General features: G+C 44.9%; 1 protein-coding gene and 1 pseudogene across 7 annotated transcripts in view; one reads left to right on the forward strand and one right to left on the reverse strand.

The window, feature by feature from the left end:
* Positions 1-18627, reverse strand: part of LOC100346731 (ribosome biogenesis protein NSA2 homolog) — a 90061-nt pseudogene extending 71434 nt beyond the window's left edge.
* Positions 18628-18922: 295 nt separating this feature from the next.
* The window catches only part of GNB4 (G protein subunit beta 4), a 79349-nt gene continuing 73248 nt past the window's right edge, over positions 18923-25023 (forward strand). For 2 of the 7 annotated variants that reach the window (XM_051859160.2, XM_051859159.2), the window contains exon 1: positions 19031-19154. The gene's annotated coding sequence lies outside the window, so the exon portion shown is untranslated. Of the gene's footprint in view, positions 19155-19354; positions 19582-20640; positions 20706-25023 lie in introns of those variants that run through there. The other 5 variants (XM_070072482.1, XM_002716441.5, XM_051859162.2 and 2 more) reach the window with 5 other exon arrangements.

Consider the following 25023-nt stretch of genomic DNA (forward strand, 5'->3'; position numbering starts at 1 on the left):
CCTGAGGATTTAAACGCAGGCAACCCAACTCCACCTCCCAGTGCCCTGCGACTCTGCAGTGTTCACTTAACCATAGCCTCTGGCTGCCTCTGTGCTACTGTGCTTTTCCCTTTAGCACCTGGACAGGAGAAGTAGACTCCATCTTTTTAAACCACATGTGTATTTTTTATCTAATCATCGAGTAGGTGTCATTTAAAAGAGCCTGATTCTTTCATCCTCAATGTTTTAAGATGATGAAGTCTCAACACATCAAAGATGGCAGTTCATGCACACCTAGGAAGCAGAAGGTGATGGCTCTAGTGGTTGAATACTTGTCACCCATGTGGGAGATCTGGATTGAGTTCCAGCCTCCTGGTTTCAGCCTGACCCAGTTCAGGCTGCTGGGGGCATTTGGGGAGTGAATCAGCAGATGGGAGTGTACACAGACCCAAGGACTTGGGCCATCTTCTGCTGCTTTCCCAGGAGGGAGATTAGCAGGGAGCTAGATCAGAAGTAGGGCGGCCGGGATTTGAACTGGCGCCCATATGGGATGTTGGCACCACAGTCAGCAGCTAAACCCACTGTGCCACTGTGCCAGCCCCTTGTTACTTCTATATAACCAGAGATGTGTTGCACAAAAGCACTCTTGTATGAACACTGCTAGGTGTTCCCATTCATAGGCTGCTGTGGCAGTGAACAATGTAACAGGCTGGGATTTCTTTACAGACATCTGTGATTCGGAGTAAACTGTATCAGGAGAGAAAAAAAATATTTTCATATCTTCAAATTAGAGAAACAGGAAGGATTGTGGACTTGCCTTTAGAATTGGCACCACATGTCAGCACTCATTTCGTACTGTAAAAATAAAAGAATTAAGCCCATGAAAGCATTTGTGCTTAAAATTGCTTCAAGAGGAAACCGGGTGAAGGGTACGAATGACCTCTTGGTATTATCTTTTGCAACTTCCTGTGAATCTATAATTATTCCAAAATAAAAAAATTTCTTTTTTAAAGTTCCTTCGGTATGGGAAACAGACTTTTGAACTTGGAAAGAATTACTTTTGTCTTATAGAATTTAGCAGAAGAAAACGAGAAGGGATATCTGTGGTCAGACTTTTGTCTTTTTCAAAGAGGATATTTGGTGTCCCTGGGGACTTCTTCTCCCACATCAGAGGCAGTGAGTGAGGAAATGTGCCATCCAAGGCATGCCAGCTCATAACCGGAAATCAAAGCAGAAACCAACTGTATGTTTTGGCGTGGCTTAAGTTTTCCCCCTTGAGTATGAAATAATACATGTTCACTACAGAATATTTGATAAATACTGAGTATCATAAGCAAATAAATTTTCATACAATAGAGAATTGAGCAATCATTACTGTCAACAGTGTAGTGTATCTGTTCTGGGTTTTTTTCCTGTAGGTAAAAGTATTTCTGTATAAACTTGAGTTCATACTCCATTTTTTAAAAAGACTTATTTATTTTATTTGAAAGGGAGAGAGAGAGACATCTTCTTCTTCTGGTTCACTCCCCAAATGGCCTCATCGACGGGGGCTGGGCCATGCTGAAGCCAGAAGCCAGGAGCTTTCATCCAGTTCTCCCAGGTGGGTACAGGGGCCCAAGCACTGGGCCATTTTCTGTTGCTTTCCCAGGCACATTAGCAGGGAGCTGGATCAGAAGTGGAGCAGCTGGAACTAGAACAGTTGCCCAAAATGGATGATGGTGCTGCAGGTCTAACCTACTGCACCATAGAGCTGGCCCCCATACTCCATTTTTATTTGGTGAGTTTGTCTTTACTTTCAGCATATTGTGAGTTTTTTCCAAATCAAAAAATAAAATGTAAATGGCTTCATATGATTCTATTATGTGGCTACTTCATAATCTAGTTAACTATCATTGTGTTTGTAGCTCTTCATTAATATAAACAATGGCACATTGAAATTTTTCATTCATTAACATTTGGTTGCACCTTTGATTACTTATTTAAGACAAATTCTTCAAATAATATTAAGTCCTTACTGAAAAAAAATTTTTAAAGTGTTTCACCTGTTAGACATGTTTTTTAAAATGAACTTTTGCAGGCTGTCGCTGTGGTGTAGTGGGTAAAGCCACCACCTGCAGTGCCAGAATCCCATGTGGGCACTGGTTCAAGTCCCAGCTGCTCCACTTCTGATCTAGCTCTCTGCTATGGCCTGGGAAAGCAGTAGAGAATGGCCCAAATCCTTGGGCCCCTGCACCCACATGAGAGACCCGGAAGAAACTCCTGGCTCCTGGCTTCAGATCAGCACTGCTCTGGCTGTTGTGGCCAATGGGGGAGTGAATCAAAGGATGGAAGACCTCTCTCTCTCTGCCTCTCCTTCTCTCTCTGTGTAACTCTTTCAAATAAACAAATCTTTAAAAAAATTTGTTTGTTTATTTATTCATTTGAAAGGCGGGGGGGAGGGGGAGGGAGGGAGAGAGAAAGAGGGGAAGGAAGGAAGTGGGGGGAAAGAGAGAGAGAGAGAGAGAGAGAAATCTTCTGTCAGTTCACTCCTCAAAAGCCCACAAAGGCCTCAGACAGGGGCCAAGCCAGGAGCTGGGAATGTAATCCAGGTCTCCCATGTGGGTGGCAGGAACTCAGCTACTTGATCTACAGCTACAGATTTTCTAGAGGCAGGAGCTGGAGTCAGGAGTCAGAGGTGAGCAGCAAACCCAGGCACTCCAGCATGGCACACAGGCACACTAGCCAGCAACTTAAACCCCAGGTCAAATACCCACCCCATTGAAAGAGTTTTATTGTTCCTAAAACATGTCCTACAGAAAATTTGTCCTACAGAAAGGCTGTACTAAACAAATATCTATTTAAAATTCAGTTGACAAAGCCAGATTGTGGTAGAGCATCCCATATCAGAGCATGGGTTCAAGTCCCAGATGCTCTGCTTCCAATCCAGCTCCCTGCTTAGTTGCCTAAGAAAGCAGTGGAAGATGGCCCAAGTTCCTGTGCCCCTTCACCCACATGGGAGAATCCATGAATGGAGCTCTGGGCTCTTGGATTTGGTCTGGCCCAGCCCTGACCATTTCGGTCATTTGGGGAATGAACAAATAGGTCTCTTTTTTTCTCTCTCTCCCTCTGTCATTCTACCCTTCAAATAAATCTTTGAAAAAAAAATTTCTATTAGCGATGGCCTCTCCAGTTTAGAATCTTCATATAAGATTCTTAGAATCTTCATATAATGGAACTTAATCATTAGTGCTTCTCAAACTTTAACACATCCATGAATTACCTGGGGATATTTTCCTTTTTTAAAAAAATATTTATTTATTTGAAAAGCAGAATTACAGAGAAAGAAAGGAAAGTAGGGAGGAAGATGGGAGTGGAGAGAGAGAGAGAGAGAGAGAGACCCTCCAAATCCACTGGTTCACTCCCCAAATAGTCAAAATAGCCAGAATTGAGCCAGGCTGAAACCAGGAGCTGGGAAGTTGATCCTTGTCTCCCATGTGGGCGGCAGGGGCCCAGGTACTTGACCATCTTCTGCTGCCTCTCCTGGCACATTAGCAGGGAGCTGAACCAGAAGCAGAGCAGCCAGGACTCAAACTGGCGCTCTGATATGGGATGCCAGTGTCACAGGTGGCAGCTTAACCACTTGTGCCACAATGCTGGTCCCTTCACTTTTTAAAAAGTATTGACTTTTAGAGTGTGATTGATTAACATTTGTGTACTGAGCTTTTTTCTCTACCCCATAACATGCCTTATAGAACTTAAGCCATCTATTTCTGTACTGTAACAAGAATGTTCTTAGAATATGTTTACCTAATTTGAAGTACCAGCACTTCTTATTTGTGTTCATTTTTTTTTTTTTTTGACAGGCAGAGTGGACAGTGAGAGAGAGAGACAGAGAGAAAGGTCTTCCTTTTCCATTAGTTCACCCTCCAATGGCCTCCGCGGCCAGCGCATCGCGCTTATCCAAAGGCAGGAGCCAGGTGCTTCTCCTGGTCTCCCATGGGGTGCAGGGCCCAAGCACTTGGGCCATCCTCCACTGCACTCCCTGGCCACAGCAGAGAGCTGGCCTGGAAGAGGGGCAACCGGGACAGAATCCAGCGCCCTGACCGGAACTAGAACCCGGTGTGCTGGCACCGCAAGACAGAGGACTAGCCTATTGAGCCACTGCTCCAGCCTGTGTTCATTTCAAACATGTTTTGTTTTGTTTGCCCTTTACTCTTCCACATGAAGTGTATTTTTTCTAGCTTTATTGAGGCATAATTGAAAGAAATAACCTATATGTATTCAGGTGTACCTCATGATAATTTTTAAAAGACATTTACTTATTTACTTGAAAGGCAGAATTTACAGGGAGGCGGGGGGGGGGGGGGGCTTCCATAGGCTGGAAGCAGGTATCACAGGCAGCAGCTTAATCCACGGTACCACAATGCGTGACTTTCTGACAGACTCCACAGACTGTGCTTTGGATAGCTATTTGACTGTCAACAAAGACAGCAGTTTTAAATACCAATACTTTAACAGGCTCCATGAAGGGCCGAAAGTGATCGCAGAGATAACTCCTGGTAGTCCCGAGGGCTGCCTGATTCCCAGCTGTTCTGCTGATGGAATTCCACATTTTCTTGATTTTGAAAATCAGCTGCAGGTCCTCACTATTCTGTAATCTGGTTCTGCTTTTCTGAGAGACAATACAATGAAGTAGAAAGAGCATGAGTGTCAGGATGCAACATTCCGGCCCGAATCTCCCACAGAAGGCCCCTTTACCTCCTCTGTGTCACCCTCTGTAGCAGGAATAGAAGACAACCGACTTTACAGCGCTGTTGAGAGGATGATAATATTCACAACGCTTGGCAGTGCCTGGCTGGAAACCAATACTCAACAAGTGTCTGGGGTTGTTATCTAGTCTATAAGTAATAATCTTCCTTTCCTGCAGCAGCAATGGCAAGTTTATTTCAGAAACTTTTCTCTGAACAATCAGAAGTTTCTTCTGTTTGGGGAGATAACACAGCTAATTTCCCAACATATTTCTGGATGGCACGGTTTCTGTCTTATTTCCAAAAGACACAGGAGGGGAGGAACTGAATCAGAGAGAAGCAAGTTGACGTCTTCCTGATTCCCAGGTGCTTGTTGTTTTGAGTGACAACAGATGTTGTTCCCTGACTCAGCAAATGTGCTGATAAAGCTCCTTCAAGAAACAGAACAAAATACAACAAAACTTTTCTGCTCTTTCTCGGCTAAGAAGCTATGACATATGTTATTTTTCTTCAAGCTTTCCTAGACTTTTAGTTCAAACTTTCTGCTGTTGCTGCTGTTGTTCATTAGCCCTTGTTGGTTGGCTTCCATCTTCATCACATTTTTGGCATGTATTAGATGGGATTGGGTAGGGTGGAAAGAATCTTTTTACTTACGATAGTATCCTGATACTTTATTTCTTAAAAGATGTAATTCTTTACTTAAAACACAGAGTGACAGAGAGCAATATCTTCCATTTGCTGGTTCACTCCCCACGTCGCTGCAATAGCCAGGTCTGGGCCAGGCCAAAGCCAGGAGGCAGGAACTCCATCCTGGACTCCAACATGGGTGGAAGGGACCCAAGTACCTGGGCCATCCTCTGCTGCCCTCCCAGGTGCATTGGCAGGATGCTGGCATGGCAGCAGAGCAGCTGAAACTTGAACCAACATTCCAATATGGGACGCTGGTGTTGCAAGCAGTGGCTTATGCTGCTATACCACAATGCTTGCCCCTATGTGATAAGTTAAAATATGAGAAATGTGAACCAATGATTTTCTATAAAAGAAAAAGAAAGAAGAAAGGTAGGTTACTTTTCCAGTCGCATAGCTCATAAGTGACAGGCAGGATATGCAGCTAAATTTCTCTGACTTCATGGTTCATGTTCTTCCAAGCATGCTATGCTTATTTTCAAATGCGGAAGATAAAACAAGCACATAACTTATTATAATTCAAATGGGCAGGAGTGACATAAGAACACGAGAGTAGTGTAAGCCCAGTGCTTCAGAGATCAGAACGGAGGAAAGATGTGTGCTGTGGACAGGGCAGACATGACTTCTGAGGGCTTGCTCTGAGATAGGTCTCTGCATGAAACACTCTAATTCGTGGAATAGCAGAGGGAAAATGAGAAATCCCAAGACCTCTTCTCAGAAGTAGGAAGAGACAAGTTTCAATGGAAAATACCACAGAGAGAAAGCTAGACAGGACAGGTCAGAGCCAGCTGAGGCAGGAACATAGAATTCAGTAAACAACTAGAAATGGTTTTTAACATGAAGTGACTTAATATTGGTTGAATTTGGGAGAAAATCAACTTGACAACTGTGATGAAGTGGATAAACTGGGGGCAGAGAAAACAACAAATCTCTGGTGCTATTGATGTGGGAGAGGCAGTACGTCAAGGAGGGGTAATAAAGACTGGCAACCTCCAAGCCATGTGCACCACCCCAAACCCACCATCTTCTGTGCTAACTCAACAGGGCTGAAGACTATGCACACTCTTCATCATGCATCTAAGCCTCACTTTCCATCATGCTCCAGACAGCAGGTGTGCACTGTAGCCCCACCCCAAATCCAAATCTCTTTTGGATCTTCAATCAGACCCTGCTCTGGGCACCACCACCTACCCTGTAAAGAGATGCCCCTAGCTTGGGTGGAGGATAATTTTCTCTCCCTTCAGCTAGTCTGCTCTCATGCCTGAGAATACTATCTTCCTGCCTTTCAATAAATCATGCTCTTCTGTTCACCTCCACCTATGACTCCTGGTTCTATTCTTACACTCTGGAAGACAAGAACCTGAATTAAGTCTAGCTGGAGATCTCTCCCAGCCCAGCCAGTGCTCTCAATCCCCACAACATAACTTGGGGACCCCCCCAACAACACTACAGAGGATATACAGATGCATCAAACTTAGATTTAGTATATATCTTTAAGTCTGTTATTACATACCTTTTATATATTTACACAAATAACTTCAATAAAAGACACGATTTAATAAATGTCATCAAAATCTACACAATGCCATGGCAGCTGAAGGTTGAAGTAGAAAAAAACCTGCTTAGTTCGTCTAGAAGGGTAATTTATTGGGCAATCTTGGTCAACATGAAAATGTTAGAAAGCTGTCTGATTTCATGGAAAATATTAAACTCTGGGACATATAGACTTCTTTGAAATTTATATTTCAGCACATAGGTAGATATGTAGATCCAAGCAATTAGCTCCCTAGCCACCAACCAAGCAACTCCTTCCGAATACTGTGATGGGAGTGCTTCAAAAAAAGTTCATAGGGCAGGGGTGTTTGGTGCAGCAGTTAAAATGCTCAGGATGCCCGCATTCCACTTTGGAGAGCTCAGTGCAAGTCCTTGATTTCTGGTTGCTGATGTAACTTCCTGCTACTTCCCTGGGAGGAAGCGGGTGATGGTTCAAGAGGGAGGTCCAGAAGGAGTTCCTGGCTCTTGGCTTTGGCCTGCAGCCCTGGCTGTGGTGGGAATTTGGGAAGTAAACCAGCAGATGGAAGATCTTTATCTGTCTCTCTGTCTCTACCTTTCAAATAAAAGTAGGAGAAAAAAAGATCATGAAAAAATGGAATGAAAAGTTTACTTGGCAGAAAAATTTTGAAATCCTTGCGGTTTTTTCAGAATATGAATTTTCTGTGAACTTTTTGAAGACCCTTTCATACGTGTGGACTTCAAACATTTTTTTGCACCAAAATAGATCTCTTTTAATTCTATTTCCATTAATTTAAAAATATCCTCCTGCTTGAAGGCATTTTAAAAATATATAGAATTTAGGTATTCCAAAAGGCAAAGTTCAGAGCTTGATTTTTAAAATAAAAAGAACAAATTCACAGTAAGTTTTATTTTTAGAGTTACTGCTTTATCAACTAAGTCAAGATGAAACAGTAACTCATTAGAGGACAAGGGTTGTTTTTTTTTTCTTCTTAATTTCATTTATGTTAATGCATATGTGACTCACTGTCACCAAAGAGGAACCTTCTCGTTGAAACTTGTGCAGCTGCCCTGGAGTTAATCTCCACAGAAAATTTACTTATTTTTATGAAATGTTAATAATGTAAATGTTAGTTAATTGAATTCTGATTTTGATTGTAAATAAGTCAGATTTTATAAAAGTTGTTAAGTGGAGTTTTCTTTGCCAATATGAGATTTTTTTAAATGAGATGATCTATTTGTTATTTGAGAGGACACAAATTCAAAAACACTGACTCATTTGTAATGAAAAAGTCTGCGAAATTCTCAGCAAGTCAGTTGGAGCAGTGCAAATACCTGTCCTCAGTGGTCATGCGACATTGCAGAAAAGCAGGATTCCTGTCATTCTCAGTCGAAGCTTTTTAAGCTAGGAAATCCACCCGACAGAAGGGATAAGCATTCAAGTTCGTTTCAGTAAAAGCAAAACAGGAAGAACAGTAAGTAGCTAATCCTGATAAGGGAGGGGCCGGGAAGAGTAGCAGAAAAATCTAAGTTTCCAGATTGAAAGAACTTGTGAAGTCCCTGAGATGTGGGTAAATGTTGGCCAAATGGACTGAGGGTGGGGTAATTAAATTCTTCACTTTACCTGGAGACAGAGACAAACTTCTGGGGCATACATTAACGAACTGATTTATTTAGAAGGAAATACAATATTCCTAATGCAACGTAAGTGAAAGCCATTGTGTAACTGTTGAAGGGCAGGTGCTTAAGAGCAGGGAGAGGAACATATTCAATCAGTGGATCAGAAAGTTCTGGCTCCATTTGTCAGTCCCACCATTTAAGTGGTTAGCTACAGGAGAGTCTCAGGGAATGTGCCATTGCTGAAGGAGCTTCATTTGCATTGCAAGCACTCTCTTTTCCTTAGGTTGTGTAGTTCCTGGGAGGGTTGTATACCCTAGAGGGCTGATGGAGATGGAGGTTCAGAGAGGGTGAAGGAGTCTGGGGACATAAACCCCGGTGCCACTCCCTGGCACTGCCTGGAGACCCTGAGCAAGATGCTCAGCTCTCTGGGCCTCGATCTCCCCCTCTGCACAATGGGAGTAACAAGAGCTTACACATCTGTTGTAGATGGTAAAGGAGGGAAGTAAGGTGAAGTGCTGCCTCCTACCAATGTATGTTAAGCATGAAAAGTATCGAAGGGAAGATGCTTAGGTAGAAAATGCATTTGAAAGAAGATTATTTTCTCAGGAAATGTCTTCATTCTGTCCTGTTCCTAAAGCATTTGAGGTATTCATTTTCACATATTCATTCCTAATTATTGATTTTTTTCTCCTCAAAGACACATTAAAGGAGAGAAAGGCAATTCTTGCATAAGCCAGCATTACCCTGCTAATTCTGTGCTCTAATGCAAAGGACTGGGTTTTTCCAAAGAGCACTTAAAAACAGGTGATGGTATCACACCCATGAGTGCACTCTGCCTGCGCCATGAGAAAGGAAGCTGATTTCTCCCATCCCTGCTCCCTGAGGAGGCTAAATTGCTCTCAAAGCCTTTTGTGCTATCATGTGAATGGCGGTAAGAGCAGCCTTGTCCCCTCCAGCGTCACAATCAGAACCAGAACAACACAAGGGAACGTAAAGCTGTGATGGCAGCTCAGTGCTCACAGGGTCCCTCCGAGGGAAGGAAGAGCGTGGCCCTGGCCCCAACTCTTGGAACTCACACCCCTCTTCTACCCTAGTCCTAGCTTTGCTACCTCACCTACTGGAAGACTCTGATCCTAGAAGCATAAATGTGGACTCAAGCATTTTGTGAGCCTGATTCTATTCATTCCTGAATAGCGCTGAATGAACTTTTTGCCTGAGAGGAAATAAAGCACTTAAAAATAAGTGAATAAATGAGTTCTCAGGCACCTTGGCTTAGAGATCTGCATTCATTCATTTATCCGTTCATTGAGCAAACATTGATGAGTGCCCAGTATGTGCAGCTGCTCTGCTAAGACTGTGGATATAGCACGACAGACATGAGTACCCTAGGAGCGAGATTTTGGCGTCAAGTAGTCTTGCAATAGTAAACCTCTAGCTCACACGAAATAATATGTTCTAGACTATAAAATGGAAAAAAAATACACAAGACAGAAGCTCTGTAGAATGAAACTTTAATACATCATACACTTGACCCTAACTGAATTTGCTGCCATTAGCAATTTCACTTGATATTCTTGGCATTTAAGTTAGACTTTTGGAAATGTGACTTGGATATCCTTGTCTATTCAGAGATGATGACTAAGGAAGTCCAAACTCATGACTCCTTTGTCTCTTAAACATGCCTTGGGGCAAAAAGAGGCTTTCAAAATCATTCCCTTAATCTCACAGTTCTGTTCATTAACATTTGTTATTTCTTCTTTTTAAAGTTTTATTTATTGGAGAGGCAGAGATTCTGAAATAGACAGAATTTCCATCTGCTGATTCAATCCCTAAAACCTGGCAAGGGCCAAACTCAATCCAATCTCTCACCTGGGTGGCAGGGGTCTAATTACTTGAGCCATTGCTGCTGCCCTCCAGGGTCCACAGGAGCTAGAAGCTTAAGTCAGGAGCTGGAACCAAGAATCAAACCCAGGTACCCCAATGTGGGCCACAGGCATCTTAGCCAGTAGATTAAAGGCCCACCTTTGTCTGATGTTTCTGATACGAGAATAGTGTTTCTACCAACAAATAAAAATGTTTAGAAAAATAGTTGATCCACAGGTCTCTCCTTGCCATCTTTTCTTACCTCCTAAATAGAGTCTGAAGTCCAGGTTAAATGACTTTGGTTTTGGAACAAAACAACTGTTTCCACCAGGAAACTATTAACATTATTAAATTATTCTTTCTCAGCTTATATTGCTGAAGGGAGCTCATATATTGTTGACAGATATCAGAGCTCTCCATGCTTTGAAATCTGATAAAATTATTGAATATATAAAATTTTGAAAATATGAATATGAAAAATTATCATATTATTAAACTAAATTCTTAAAAAGTCTCAAAACTCAGAGAACTGCCAGGGCAGGCATAAGATGCTATATTTACCACATTTGCACTCTGCTTTCTGGTGCTCAGATGGAGAATAGAAGGGGATGTTTTGAGGAAGTCCCCTGAGTACAATGTGATGCTCCGGAAAAGGCAATATCCCCCTCCCTATAGTCCTCCCCCAAGACTCAAAAGAAACCCTTGGAAAGTTGTTGCTCTCTGCCAGCAAATGATACGCATTTACCAGCTGGATTCCTGCCTGGCCCAGGAGCTGTGGACCTGCCCAGGAGGGTGTTCTAAGAGCCTGGGGGCGCGTAGCTGGGACAGACTGCATGGTATTGCATGGTGGCAGCTCAGGTACACAGGAGAAAGGACAATCTCCTCAAATTCTCAAATTCTTTGTCCTTGAGAGGTACAGAAGATGCAGTTTGAGGAACAGCCCTGACAAAGGTGGGAAGCAAAGAACCTACTCTTAGAAGAGAAAAAGGATTAGGTGCGATGAAAAAGAAATTTGTAAAAGATGAGCCTTGAAAGGTAACTTGACACCTGATTTTGCAAGGCCTTTCATGTAAGGGCAAGCAGATGCATACATGTCAGTAAATAACCGGAAACCACTGCATGTTCTTTGAGCTAAAAAAAAGTATAATCAGTGTTGTGTGTTGGGGAAATTAATATGAAAAGAATGTATGGACTGGATCAGAACAGGGAAGGCAGGGGACAATATGTATGCATGGTGCTGAAGAAGATACTAAGACAAACCACCACTAGAAAATACCACTACACACCTAATTGAATGACTAAAGTTAAAAGAATACATACAGATAAAACCAGGCATGGGCAAGGTCTCAGCAACTGGTACTCCTATATATTCCTGTTCAGAGTGCAAAAATGGATCAGCTACTGTGAAATGTGGCTTGGAAGTTTCTTAGAAAGTATACACTACCCATATAACCCAATAATCCCATTCCTGTGTTAACTATGATAGAGAAATGAGAACATTTGTTAACACAAAAATTTGTATATGACTGCTCATAGAACTATTCATAATTTACCTTAACCTGGGAAACACCCAAAATGTCCTTTGGTTTATTCATTTACCAAATAGATGAACAAACTCTGATACTTGCATATCATGAGATACCACTTGGTAAAATAAGAAATCGAGGCAATGTGCTAAGTGAAAGAAGCCAGGCTCAAAATGTGGCATCCCATATGATTCCATTTATATTCTCAAAAGGAAAAACTATAGGAATGATAGGCAGATCAATAAGATTAGGTTTTGGATTGTGGCGAGGCAACCACAAGGGACATGAGGGAGCTTGGGGGAAGATGGAGCTGTTTTGTAGCCTGATGTGGCAGTGCTTATATGAATCTGTGTGTGTGTTTAAATCATAGAACTGAAGCCAGTGTTGTGGCACAGTTGGTTAAGCTGCAGTTTGTAATGCTGGCATCCCATATGAGTGCAGGCTCAAGTCCCAGCTGCTCTACTTCTGATTGAGCTCCCTGCTAATGTGCCTGGGAAAGCAGAAGAAGATGGCTCAAGTGCTTAGGACCCTGAATCCATGTAGGAGACCCAGAAGAGGCTCCTGGCTCCTGGTTTCAGCCTGTCCCAGCCCTGGCTGTTGTGGCCATTTGGGGTGTGAACTAGCAGATGGAAGATCTCTCTTTCTCTCCCTCTTTCTGTTACTCTGACTTTCAAATAAATAAATAAATATTTTTAAAAGTCAATTTTGCAGATAAATTTAAAATAACAATTAAAAAAGAAAGCCAAAATAACAAGCTGATAAGGAAAGTAAGATATTTTCCACTGTTTGAAATACCTGACACAACATATTAACATAAAGTCAATACTCTATGGGAGAAAAGAAAAGACAGACAGAATCTTAGATTGTGAGGGTCTCAGATTAATTCAGGGTTAGCAAATAGTCGGGTGGAAGATTATATTTCTGAGGATGGCAGAAACAATATGTGCAAGGCTTTGGTTTTTTTTTTTTTTTTTTTTTTTTGGACAGGCAGAGTGGACAGTGAGAGAGAGAGACAGAGAGAAAGGTCTTCCTTTTGTCATTTCATTGGTTCACCCTCCAATGGCCGCTGCAGCCAGCGCGCTGCAGCCAGCGCGCTGCGGCCAGCGCGTCGCGCTGATCCAAAGCCAGGAGCCAGGTGCTTCTCCTGGTCTCCCACGCTGGTGCAGGCACCCAATCACTCAGGCCATCCTCCACTGCCCTCCCAGGCCACAGCAGAGAGCTGGACTGGAAGAGGAGCAACTGGGACTAGAACCCGGCACTTATATGTAATGCCAGTGCCACAGGCGGAGGATTAACCAAGTGAGCCATGGCACTGGCCCCAGCTCTCAACTTCTACACCAAACACCTGTCCTCTAATGGGAGTTTTTTGGAGGTGGGGCCTAGTGAAAGGTGATTAAGATCATTGACTATGTGTTCTTAGGTAGGATTAACATAGTTCTCACAAGACCCCAAGCCCTCTCTGGCTTCCATCTTATCATATGATCTCTCCCTCTTGCACACATTCCTGCCATTTTGATGCCATCTGACATGAAGTGATAGGGCCAGGGAATGAATTGATGGGACTGCCCAATTTCAGACTTTGATCTCCAAAAATGTAATCCAACTGAACTTTTTTCTTCATAAAGAACCTAGCCTGAGGCCCTTCAGTATAGTAATCTAAAATGAACTAACACAAGGTCTATGCCCCATCACACATTGTGACCGCTGAGACTAAGAGCATGGTGAAAGCTACACTGTGTGATCACTGAGGCTAAGTCATAAAAACACTATGCACTTCCTTCTTATTCTCTTAGAACACTTGCTCCTGGAGCCCAGGCTTATAGTGTGATGAATTCTAAACAAACCATGGACATTCTTATGGGAAGAGGAACTGAGATATTGGCCCCTACACCTGCTAATCTTCCAGTCATTAGCCAGCATTAACTGGCTTGCCATGTATGAGAACATCTTGAGAAATGGAGTCAATTTAGCCAGCGCTGCGTGTGTGGAGTAGAGAACACTGTCAGCCAGGATCTACCCAAGTTGGATATTTTGGGGTAGGTTGGACAGAGGAAGAGATAAGTAATATATTTTTACTCATCAACAAATCAGCATGCCCTGCTAGAATGTGGTATTCAGAAGTATTGTTCTCTTAAAGATTTATTTATTAATTTGAAAGGAAGAGTGACAGAGAGGGAGACACACACACACACACACAGAGCAAGAGTGAGAGCAAGGGGGGGGGGGGGTCTTCCATCTGCTGTTTCACTCTCCAAATGGCTAAAACAGCCAGGTGTGGGCCAGGCCAAAGCCAGGAGGCAGGAACTGCATTCTATTCTCCCACATGGGTTTCAGGGACTCATGTACGTAGGTCATCTTCCAGTGCCTTCCCAGGCACATTAGCAGGGAGCTGGATCAGAAGCAGAACAGCTGTATCTCAAACTGGCCCCCGGGTATGGGCTTAACATGCTGCACCACAACGCTGGCCCTTCAGAAGAATTCTTGGACTAAGATGAGGTTTAGGAGAAAAGAGTGAGTGATTAGCAAAGTAATCTGTTGGACATAGTACCAAGTGATGGCACCAGTGCCATCCATTTTGCCAATCATATTAGAATACAGGACTCTTACTTTGTATAATTGGGTAAGACAGAGTGCAGGCGGGTAGTGATCTGCTGAAAATCAACAGCTTTAAATAAGGTCTTTTGACACACAGTTTAGTTTTCTTTTCACTTTTCAATGTCCCTTCCCAGTAACAGATTCCAGGCACCTGAATCACAAGACATAAAGCAGCAAATATAGGCCTGGGTGATTCTCCTTCCTGCTTCTATGCCTGTGATACCTTAAAAAAAAAAAAGATTTGTTTGTTAGAAACTCAGAGTTACAGAGAGAGGGAGGGAGGAGAGAGAGATCTTCCATCTACTAGTACACACTCCAAGTGGCTGCAATGGTGGGGGCTAGGACTGGCCAAAGTCAGGAGCCAGGAGCTTCATCATCCAGGTCTCTTGGGTGGTGGCAGGGGCCCAAGCACTTAGGCTATCCTCCACCACCCTTCCAGGCACATCAACATGGAGCTGAATGAATCAAGTGGAGCAGTTGGGACACAAACCGGCTGCCCACATGGGATGCCAGCGTCACAGGCAGCTGCTTAACCCACTGTGTCACAACACTAGCCCAATAGATATATTTTGCTAAGGACAACACTCTTCTAAGGTCATGGGAATGCTTGTGGAGGACAGATTCCATATTGACATGGTTCATGAGAACCTGAGGAGAAAGATTCTAGACCTATAACTGGTGTGTATCAGGAGTGCCAGAGAGTTCAGCAAAGCTGGGCTCAAAATGTAAGTTGTATATGCAAGCTGATCCAGAAACGCATCGTGCATGAGCAAGTGGGAAGGCTGCAGACATGACTGCTTTGTGTCATGGATGTCTCCTTGCAACAACACCGACTTCTTATGGAGTCTACTAAGGAACTGCTTCTCACAACACTGTTGCAGATTGTATCACACAATTTCCATTTAGCATTTTTTAACTTATTTTGTTGTAGCTGGAACATACTACTTTAGTTACAGTGTTGTGGAAATATAACTTGGCCTCATCCAGAACATTATGCAATTGGAATGCATACAACATATTAGGACAGTACTGATAAAACAGTACACTTTGATCCTTCTACTCTTCAGAGAGCACTTGGCATTGTCTAATGCAAGGTAGGTTCAGAAAAAAAGCAGGGCACTTCTAGGGTATGATTTAAAGGTAGGGGTACAAGCCTATGGTACTCTGGAGCCTAGGGTGGCTCACTGAGAACAGGATTCAGATTCATCCAGTAGAGAAGCTGAGAATAGAGCTTGGTCACAGGGAAGGAAAATACCATGCATGAGCAACTGTGAACTCCCCCTAAAACAATAATGGTTTTTCCCTCTCCTACCGTTCTGAGGAGATAAAGGAGGTGGGATTAGGTATGAAAGTTATTTATGTAAAACAAGTGGCCCAGTGCATTGACTCATTTATTGGTTCACTGAGTACCTAGTGCTACAAAGTATTCTGTTAATACCACAGAAGATACAAAGATAAAATAGATATAGATTCTGGATTTTTTTTTTTTTTTTTTTTTGACAGGCAGAGTAGACAGAGAGAGAGACAGAGAGAAAGGTCTTCCTTTGCTGTTGGTTCACCCTTCAATGGCTACCACGGCTGGTGCGCTGTGGCCGGTGCACCGCGCTGATCCGAAGGCAGGAGCCAGGTACTTCTCCTGGTCTCCCATGGGGTGCAGGGCCCATACTTGGGCCATCATCCACTGTACTCCCTGGCCCAGCGCCCCAACCGGGACTAGAACCCGGTATGCTGGCACCGCAAGGCGGAGGATTAGCCTAGTGAGCCGTGGCGCTGGCCCAGATTCTGTTTTCAAAGCAGGAACCCCACCAACCTCCCTTAACACAGTAGGATTTGAGAACATGGGCCTAATGGGTTAGAAACCTAAATATTGGGCAGAAACACCCAAACAGGGGCTCACTGGGCTTAATCATCAGAAGTGGGACATATCACTACAACTACCTCCACAAACAGCAGATATCAAAACTGTTAACAATCTCTCTCTTGATATCATTATTATTGGAAAATTTGTGAATTGCTAAATCATTTAGGCACATTACTGTACTGTTAGGAAACTGTCCCTAGTAGTGAAATTCCTTTCATCAGCTCCACTTTCAGATTGGCAGTATAGGCTTGTCCTCAACAAGTGTTCTTTTCAGAGAGAGATGCAGCAGATGTAGCAAAACAGAAACATGATATTCTTGGAAGTGCATTAGTTTGGATAGTATCTAAACTTTCCTCTCTTGTTCTGGGATTTTATTCTTCTAATAATTTCTCTGCCCATTTTAAATTTTCAGGCAGGTTGATATAATTTATTCTCAAGTCATCATAAATCAGTAAATTCTTGTTTCTTAGGCTGTGCATTTTGTGTTTAGAGCTGTTGATTTCTATTTCCCCTAATCTTTTTCTGGCTTAGAATATCTCAGTGCTTCCCACTGGGTTTTTCTAAATACAAGCAACTTGTTTTTCAACATGTAATCTGAACCCAACCACCTCTCAAAACCCTACAATATCTGGTAAGTGCCAGTGTATGGGAACACAGCAGAAAAGAAACAGAGGAAATAAAATGGGTTTTGGGAGGCTGGCGCTGTAATTAGTAGGTTAAGCCCCCACCTGCAGTGCCAGCATTCCCATATGGGCACCAGTTCGTGTTCCAGCTGCTTCTCTTCTGAACCAGCTCTCTGCTATGGCCCGGGAAAGCAGTGGAAGATGGCCCAAGTGCTTGGGCCCCAGCATCCACATGGGAGACCCAGAAGAAGCTCCTGGCTCTTGACTCCTGGCTTTGGATTGGCCCAACTCCAGACATCATGGCCATTTGGAGAGTGAACCAGTGGATGAAAGAACTCTCAACTTCTCTCTCTGCCTCTGCCTCTCTGTAACTCTGCTTTTCAAATAAATTAATTAAAAAAAATCCTAAAATAGGTTTTGGAGGTGATCCAATCAGATGTCATGTGAGACTCTGCTATACCCCGTGTAACTTAATCTTACTCAGCTTCAGTTTACTTACCTGTGAACTGGGGACAAAATGCACAACTGGCAGTTATTGTGAATATCAAGCACAACATTTGAAAGCAGAAAGCAAAGCAACTATGTAATAGGTACTCCTTAAACACCAATTTCCCTTTGCTTCCAAGAGGGCTTTTACCTAGGATGATAAAATTTATCCTAGAGGATAAAATTCAGGATTCAGGATAAAAATCGCTTAAACATGTAAGCAGTTGCAGATGCAAAGGAATCGGGCCCCAAGCGACTCTGCTGACACTCTGACATACACAGAAGATCTGGCATTTCCCCTTTTTCTTTCTCACAGAAAGCAAGCACCCAGCATTAGGGAAAATAAAAATCTGGATAAAAAACAGACACAATTTCATCATCCTAGTACCACGAGCGTTTCATTTTTGTCACGGTCTGTCTTTTCGGTAAGACGGTCACATTCTTTCCACAGTTGCAATCAGAGTGCGTGTACTTTGGCATCATCTCTGGTAAGGTACGGCTAGATTTATTCCAGGTGATAGTGGGAAGCAGTTAACGAAGAAGGAGTGGAGAGCTGCGGGGGTGGCAGGTTCACTTCTAATACTGTTCAAACCTTTCTCCGGCACAGAAACTCCGCAGAGAACTCCCGTGCAGTAGAGTTACCCAGGGCTGTTTCTTTAAATCGTTTGACGTCAGAGAAGGACTGCTATAGCAACCGTCTGTCAAACTGGAATTAACTCAAAAGGAAGAGGGGGGTGGGGAGAGGAAAAATGCTCCCAGGCGGTTCTGACTTCAGAGGAAGCAAATTGGATAGATGCATTTATTTTATGACATTTTAAACATAAAAGACCTCCAGAGAGATGTGGGAAAAGTGGATTGAGATGTATGTGGTGTTTAATTCATGCAGAGAAGAGAGACTTGGCAGGGTCATCTGGAAGGCCTTCCAGTTTCATGAGAGGCAGTAGTGTAACAATGACTCCCAAGTGTTGGGCATTTACTGGGAGGCGGGCTCCGGGCGAACCCGACTTCACGTTTTTGGCACCTTCAATGAGGCAGGTGTCACTCCCTATTTGTCGATGACGGCATCTGGGCCCCGAGACGGTCACACTAGCGATGTGAGAGCCGGTTCTGGCCTGTAGTTCACTTTCGTGCGCGTGGAAAGGCAGCATGTCGGTCCTAGCGGGACGGTGGGGGCCCCAGCTCGACCCTACGCTCCTGCCCACGAGCACACCGACGTCTGCGCGGTGCCGGGAAGGAAAGCGGCCCCACCGCTTCGACGGGCGCCGCACCGACAAGAAAACGAAACTGCCCGGGAATTAAAAAGTCCTTCTTCTCTTTCTAGCAGGAAACGAGAGAGAAAATAGGAAGCAGAAGCTGCGCGCGGCGCCCGCTCCCTGCGGCCCCCCGCCCCCTGCCCGGGCCGCGCGCTCCAGGGCATGCGCAGGCTCGCGGCGCGTCCCCGCCGGGCCCGCGCGCCTCGTGCCTCGCGCCTAGAGCCTCGCGCCTCGCGCCACGTCCCCGCCCCGGCCCCGGCGCGCCGCGGAGTTGGCTGCCCGGCTGGCGGACCTGGGTGTGGCCTGCAGTGCTGAGATCGGCGGTGCGCTGCGCTCTGCACGCCGGCTCCTTGCTCGAGGGGCGGCTGAACGCCGGGAGGACCCACGCAGCCTCAGGTGACGCGGATCCGAGCTCCCTCCAGGTGGGCGGCGAGCGCGCCCCGTGAGGGAATCCCAGGCTGCCCAAGGGGGCGTGGGGGGCGCCGTGGGGCTGCCTCGGCGCAACCTGGCCCAGGTGGGCTCGGGGACGGAGGCTCCGGGGACCGGCGCTGCCCTGGAGGGACGGGACGGGCGCGCCTCGGCGGCGCTCTGCTGCGGCGCCGGGACCGGCCCTCGAGGGGTCGCGGTCTCGGGCACTTCCTGGGCGGCTGGGACGCTCGCTCCGGGGAGCCAGGGCGCAGGCTGCCGTCGGAGTCCTCCAGACCCCGGGTTCGTCTCCACGACTCATAGGCCTCCCCCTTGGAGGGACCCGGTTCGAGCTCCTGCTAGCCCCGAAAATAGCGGTTATTCGGGGCCGCCCGGGAGAGGTGCTGGGCGCAGAGCGCCGGGAACGCGCTGAAAAGTTCTCCAGTGAGTGCGAAAACGGGTCCAGCGGTTTCTCGTCTGATGCCCAGCGGTGAGGGTTGGGTGGAATTAATGGGTTAGTTGTATTTGCAAGTTCACGAGGGGAGAAAGTGTCTTTTGTCTCTACAGTCTGCTTCAAAACGCAAATGGTCGCCTTATCCTTTGATGTTTATTGCTATTCGGTGAGGAAAGATTGAGTTTCCAGAAGTTTAAGACCAGGCTCTCATTGTCGATGCGAGCAGAAAGAAAGGCTTTGTGATTGTTGCCTCTCCTGCCTCCTCTCGCACTCCTTCCCCCTCTCGTTCCGTAAAGGGCGAGGGTGTATTTTTCTCCTCCCCAGTCGCTGGGCGTGTGCAGCAGCACCCTGCCGGGCAGTTTTCTTAAGACCTTGGAAACGTAATCGCGGATGCGAACTTTTTATCGTCAGTGCTTCTCAGTGGTGGTGACCTTTAAGTACGTCTCCGGGGAGGGAGACCAAGCTCATGAGGCTTAGGGTTCAAGATGCGGGGATGCCGTTTCTAGTTGGCAGGGAAGCCAGGGACTGTGTCCATTTAAAATTGTGTGCTGGGAGTCTCTGCCACAGCACTTCTCCCCACTCTTACTGTGTGGGGCTTTCTGTTGATCCCTGATGCGAGGCTGGAAGTCGATGGAGTAGTTCAGTGTTTGGTTCTAGATCACCTTCAGATTTGCGTTTTGTTGTGTTTTGTAGACAAATTTGAAACTGAAATAGAAACTTTAAACATACCGTCTTATTGAACGTTGGCAACCTTTTTGTGTATGCACTTGAACAAAATTCCAAAACGCTAGCCATACACTTGGATTTCCCCTTCTGTGAGCCTGCAGACATTATTTAGGACATTATTCCAAGTCATTGGTCTCTGGTAACCTGTAAGGTTTGTTTCTTTCACATCATTGACGCTAAAGTATGTCAGCACATATTTTTACACTTTAAAAATAGACTCCGGGGCAATTTCAGAATTGAGAATTGGAACGAAGTGTTGGGCGTTTTTCTGCCCTTTACCAGATAACCGCCTGAGATGATGGGATTCCTCTGATTTCTTTCAGGTGTGTCACTGAAGTCAGCTGCCTGTGTTGTGCTTTACCTGGCTAATTTAATCTGTGTTTATTATGTGAGTTGTTTAGTTTTAAAGATGTATTTATTTGAAAGGCAGAGTTGTGGAGAGAAGAGAGGTGGGTGGGAGGGAGGGAGGGAGAAAGAAAGATCTTCTGTCTACTGGTTCACTACCAAATGCCTGCAATGGTTGCGGCTGTGCCAGGCTGAACCCATGGACTCCATAGAAGTCTCCCACATGGTTGACAGGGGCCCAAGCACCTGGGCCATCTTCTGCTGCTTTCTCAGGCACAGAAGCAGAGAGCTGGGTTCTGGAAGTAAAGCTCTGGTACTCATATGGGACATCAGCATCACAGGCACCAGCTTAACCCACTGCACCACAGTGCTGGCCCCAGGAATTATTTTTTAAGTGTCTGTCTTGAGCCAGAAGCAATGCTATACATTATTCTATTTCTATTTCTTAGTAACCTGACAGAGGAGGCATTTTCCACTTCTACGGGTAAGGACAAAAGATGACACAAGATGTGAAGTAACTTAACTAGGACTCAAGGCATGACCTCTCTGTCTGTGAAATCCAAGTTCTTTCCTCTGTGCCACATTAACTTAACGTCAGGGCATGAGGAGTAACCCGCAGTTACTCACCAGCTTATGTGTAAGATTTCCACGATGTGCCAGAGACTTGTGTGTGCTTTCCCGACACGATCAGTGCTGTCATTCTGTGTTATTGTACACATCCTCACATCAGCCCTGGTCCTCTCCCTCACCTGGTTAAATGTCTCCTTCAAAATTCACATCACTGTCTTGCCAGGGCAGAACTTGTCCTGTTGACACTAGTAGGTAGTGGACTGACTGACTCTCCCAGAAGAGCCTCCGTTTAAGGTGCGTTTTCTGGAGGCAGATGTAACTCATTTGGAAGGTTACAGACAGGATAACGGTCTACTTTGTGGTACAGGAACCCTTTGATATTCCTACTAATTCCTAATATGTATTTTCTAATTTTTATTTATTTGAAAGGCAGAAAGAGATCTCCCATTCACTTTCTACTTCCCTAGATAACTGCAATAACCAAGACTGGGCCAGGCCAGAGCCAGAAGCTAACAACTCAGTGTATGTCTTTCATGTATGAGGCAGGGACCCAGGGGTTTGAGCCATCACCTGCTGCCTCTCCCTAGGAGTTCATTAGCAGGAAGCTGGAGTCTGGAGCCAAAACTTGAATCCTGCCACTCTGATATGGAATGTGGGCATCCCAAGCAGCAACTTAACTGCTACACCAAATGCCTCCCCCTAGAAGATATTTTTTTTTAAGGTTTTGTTTATTTGAGAAGTAGAGTTACAGAGAGAGGGAGAGACAGAGTTCTTCCACCCACTGGTTCATTCCCTAAAGGGCCGAAATGGCCAAAGCTGGGCTGATCCGAAACCAGGAGCCAAGAGCTTCTTCCAGGTCTCCCATGTGGGTACAGGGCCTGAGCAGTTGGACCATCTTTTACTGCTTTCCCAGACCACAGCAGAAAGCTGGATCAGAAGAGGAGCAGCTGGGGGTTGGCGCTATGGCATAGCAGGTAAAGCTGCAGCCTACAGTGCTGGCATCCCATATGGGCATCAGTTTGAGTATCAGCTGCTCCACTTCCAATCCAACTCTCTGCTAATGTGCCTGGGAAAGCAGTGGAAGATGGTCCAAGTGCTTGGGCCCCTGCCTGCACATGGGAGACCTGGAAGAAGCTCCTGGCTTCAGATCAGCCCAGCTTCAGCTATTGCTGCCATTTGGGGAGTGAACCAGACGATGAAAGACTGTCTCTCTCTCTCTCTCTGCCTCTACCTCCCTCTCTCTAACTCTGCCTTTCAAATAAATAAATAAATAAATCAAAAAAGAAAAAGAGGAGGAGCAGCCAGGATTTGCACCAGCACCCATATGGGATGCCAGCACTGCAGGTGGAGACTTAGCCTACTATGCCACAGCACTGACACCCCCCCCGAAGATATTTTGATCAATAATTTCCCCCACAATTGTCCCCTTTGTCCCTAATTTTCAATTTGTCACTTTCTGTGGAATCATTTACACTATTATACAATTATACAAACATTGTATCTTCCATCTTAATATGAAATTTTTTCTTGATCTAGTGTTTTATTTCAGTGACTGCCTCATTTCTGTGTTTCACTCTAAGAAAGCTTAATTTTTGACAGAATAAAAATAAATTAAGGAGGGATAACTAGAAACTAATAATTACCTGGTGGGAATTGAATAAAGTGAGATAGCAGAAGGAATGATGTTGCTTTGAATATATCTTTTTATATAGTTTTGAGTTTTGGAAACTTATCTTTCATATGCTAAAATATAAAGTTAACAAGATTGGGGAGAAGCTTAACAGTTGAATACAAATAACAACAAATGTCTGTATTTTCAATGAATAACATAAATTTCCAAAAGAAAATAAAAATTAAAGTAAGTTTTGAACAGAGCATTTTTTTGTTAAGATTTATTTATTTGAATGACAGAGTTACAGAGAGAGGTAGAGACAGAGAGAAAGGTCTTCCATCGCTGGTTCATTCCTCAGATGGCCGCAACAGCCATCTTCTACTTTCCCAGGCCATAGCAGAGAGCTGGATCAGAATAGGAGCAGCTGGGACTAGAACCGGCACCCATATGGGATGCTGGTGCTTCAGGCCAGGGCTTTAACCTGCTGCGCCACAGTACCGGCTCCAAGCAGAGCACTTTGATGGTATGCCCTTAATGTAGAGAGAAAAAGAACTAAAAAAATAATAATAATAAAAATAAAAACTTGAACTCTGTAGTAGGCTCTTGTAAATGTGTAGAAATTCTGAAACTATTTTATGTGTATTGCACCATTTAGTGAATGAGAAAGTTCACTATCTTGAGAGCTAGAATTTTTACTTTGGGAGGAAGAGAAATAAAAAGATAAGGGATTGCTATTGTGATACAGCAGGTTAAGCCATAGCTTAAGATACCAGCATTCCATATCAGAATACTAGTTTCAATTCCTGGCTCCTTTACTTCCAATCCAGTTTCCTGCTAACAAGCCTGGGAAACCAGAGAAGCTGACCCAGGTATTTGGACTCCTGCCACCCATGTAGGAGACCCTGATGGAGTTCCTGGCTCCTGGCTTAAGCCTGGCCCAGCCCTGGGCTGTTGTGGTCATTTGTGGAGTGACTCACTAGATGGAAGATATCTCTCTTTGTCTCTCTGTTGTCCCTCCTTTTTTTTTTTTTTAAGGTTTATTTTATTTATTTGAAAGAGTTACAAAGAGAGGTAGAGAAAGAGAGACAAAGGTCTTTCATCCACTGGTTCACTCCCCAAATGGCTGCAATGGCCAGAGCTGAGCCTATCTTAAGCCAGGAGCTTCTTCTAGATCTCCCACGTGGGTGCAGGGGCCCAGGGACTTGGGCCATCCTCTGCTGCTTTCCTAGGCAAACTAACAGGTAGCTGGATCAGAAGTAGAGCAGCTGGGACTCAAATTGGCACCCATATGGGATGCTGGTGCAGCAGCTGGGGCTTTAACCCACTGCACTAGAGTGCCAGCCCCTGCCCTGCCTTTTAAACAAATAAATCTTTTTAAAAATATATAGTGGCTGGGCCGGCGCCGCGGCTCACTAGGCTAATCCTCCGCCTTGTGGCGCCGGCACACCGGGTTCTAGTCCTGGTTGGGGCACCGGATTCTGTCCCGGTTGCCCCTCTTCCAGGCCTGCTCTCTGCTGTGGCCAGGGAGTGCAGTGGAGGATGGCCCAAGTGCTTGGGCCCTGCACCCCATGGGAGACCAGGAGAAGCACCTGGCTCCTGCCATCGGATCAGCGCGGTGCGCCGGCCGCAGCGCGCCGGCCACGGCGGCCATTGGAGGGTGAACCAACGGCAAAGGAAGACCTTTCTCTCTGTCTCTCTCTCTCTCACTGTCCACTCTGCCTGTCAAAATATATATATATATGTATATATATATATATATAGTGGCCAGTGTTGTGGTGCAGTGGGTTAAGCTGCCACCTGTAATGTTGGCATCATATTTTGGAGCTCCGGTTTGAGTCCCGGCTGCTCCACTTCTATCTGTCTTTCTGGCCTGGGAAAGCAGCAGAAGATGGCCCAAGTACTCAGGCCCCTGCACCCACATAGAAACATGGATGGAATCCCTAGCTCCTGGCTTTAACCTGACCCAGTCCTGACCATTGAAGGAAGGCATTTGGGAGGTATACTAATGGAGAGGAGCTCGCTCTCTCTTTTCCTCTATCTCTGTGCTTCCCAAATAAATAAATACAACTTTAAAAAACATGGACCTGAAGAAGGCAATGAAGAACTCATTTTTGAAAAAGCTTTGTTTATTTACTGTTATTTATTTAAAAAGCAGAGCGACAAAGACAGAGATGGTTCC

This window comes from Oryctolagus cuniculus, chromosome 4 (assembly GCF_964237555.1).
Source record: "Oryctolagus cuniculus chromosome 4, mOryCun1.1, whole genome shotgun sequence".
Taxonomy (NCBI): domain Eukaryota; kingdom Metazoa; phylum Chordata; class Mammalia; order Lagomorpha; family Leporidae; genus Oryctolagus; species Oryctolagus cuniculus.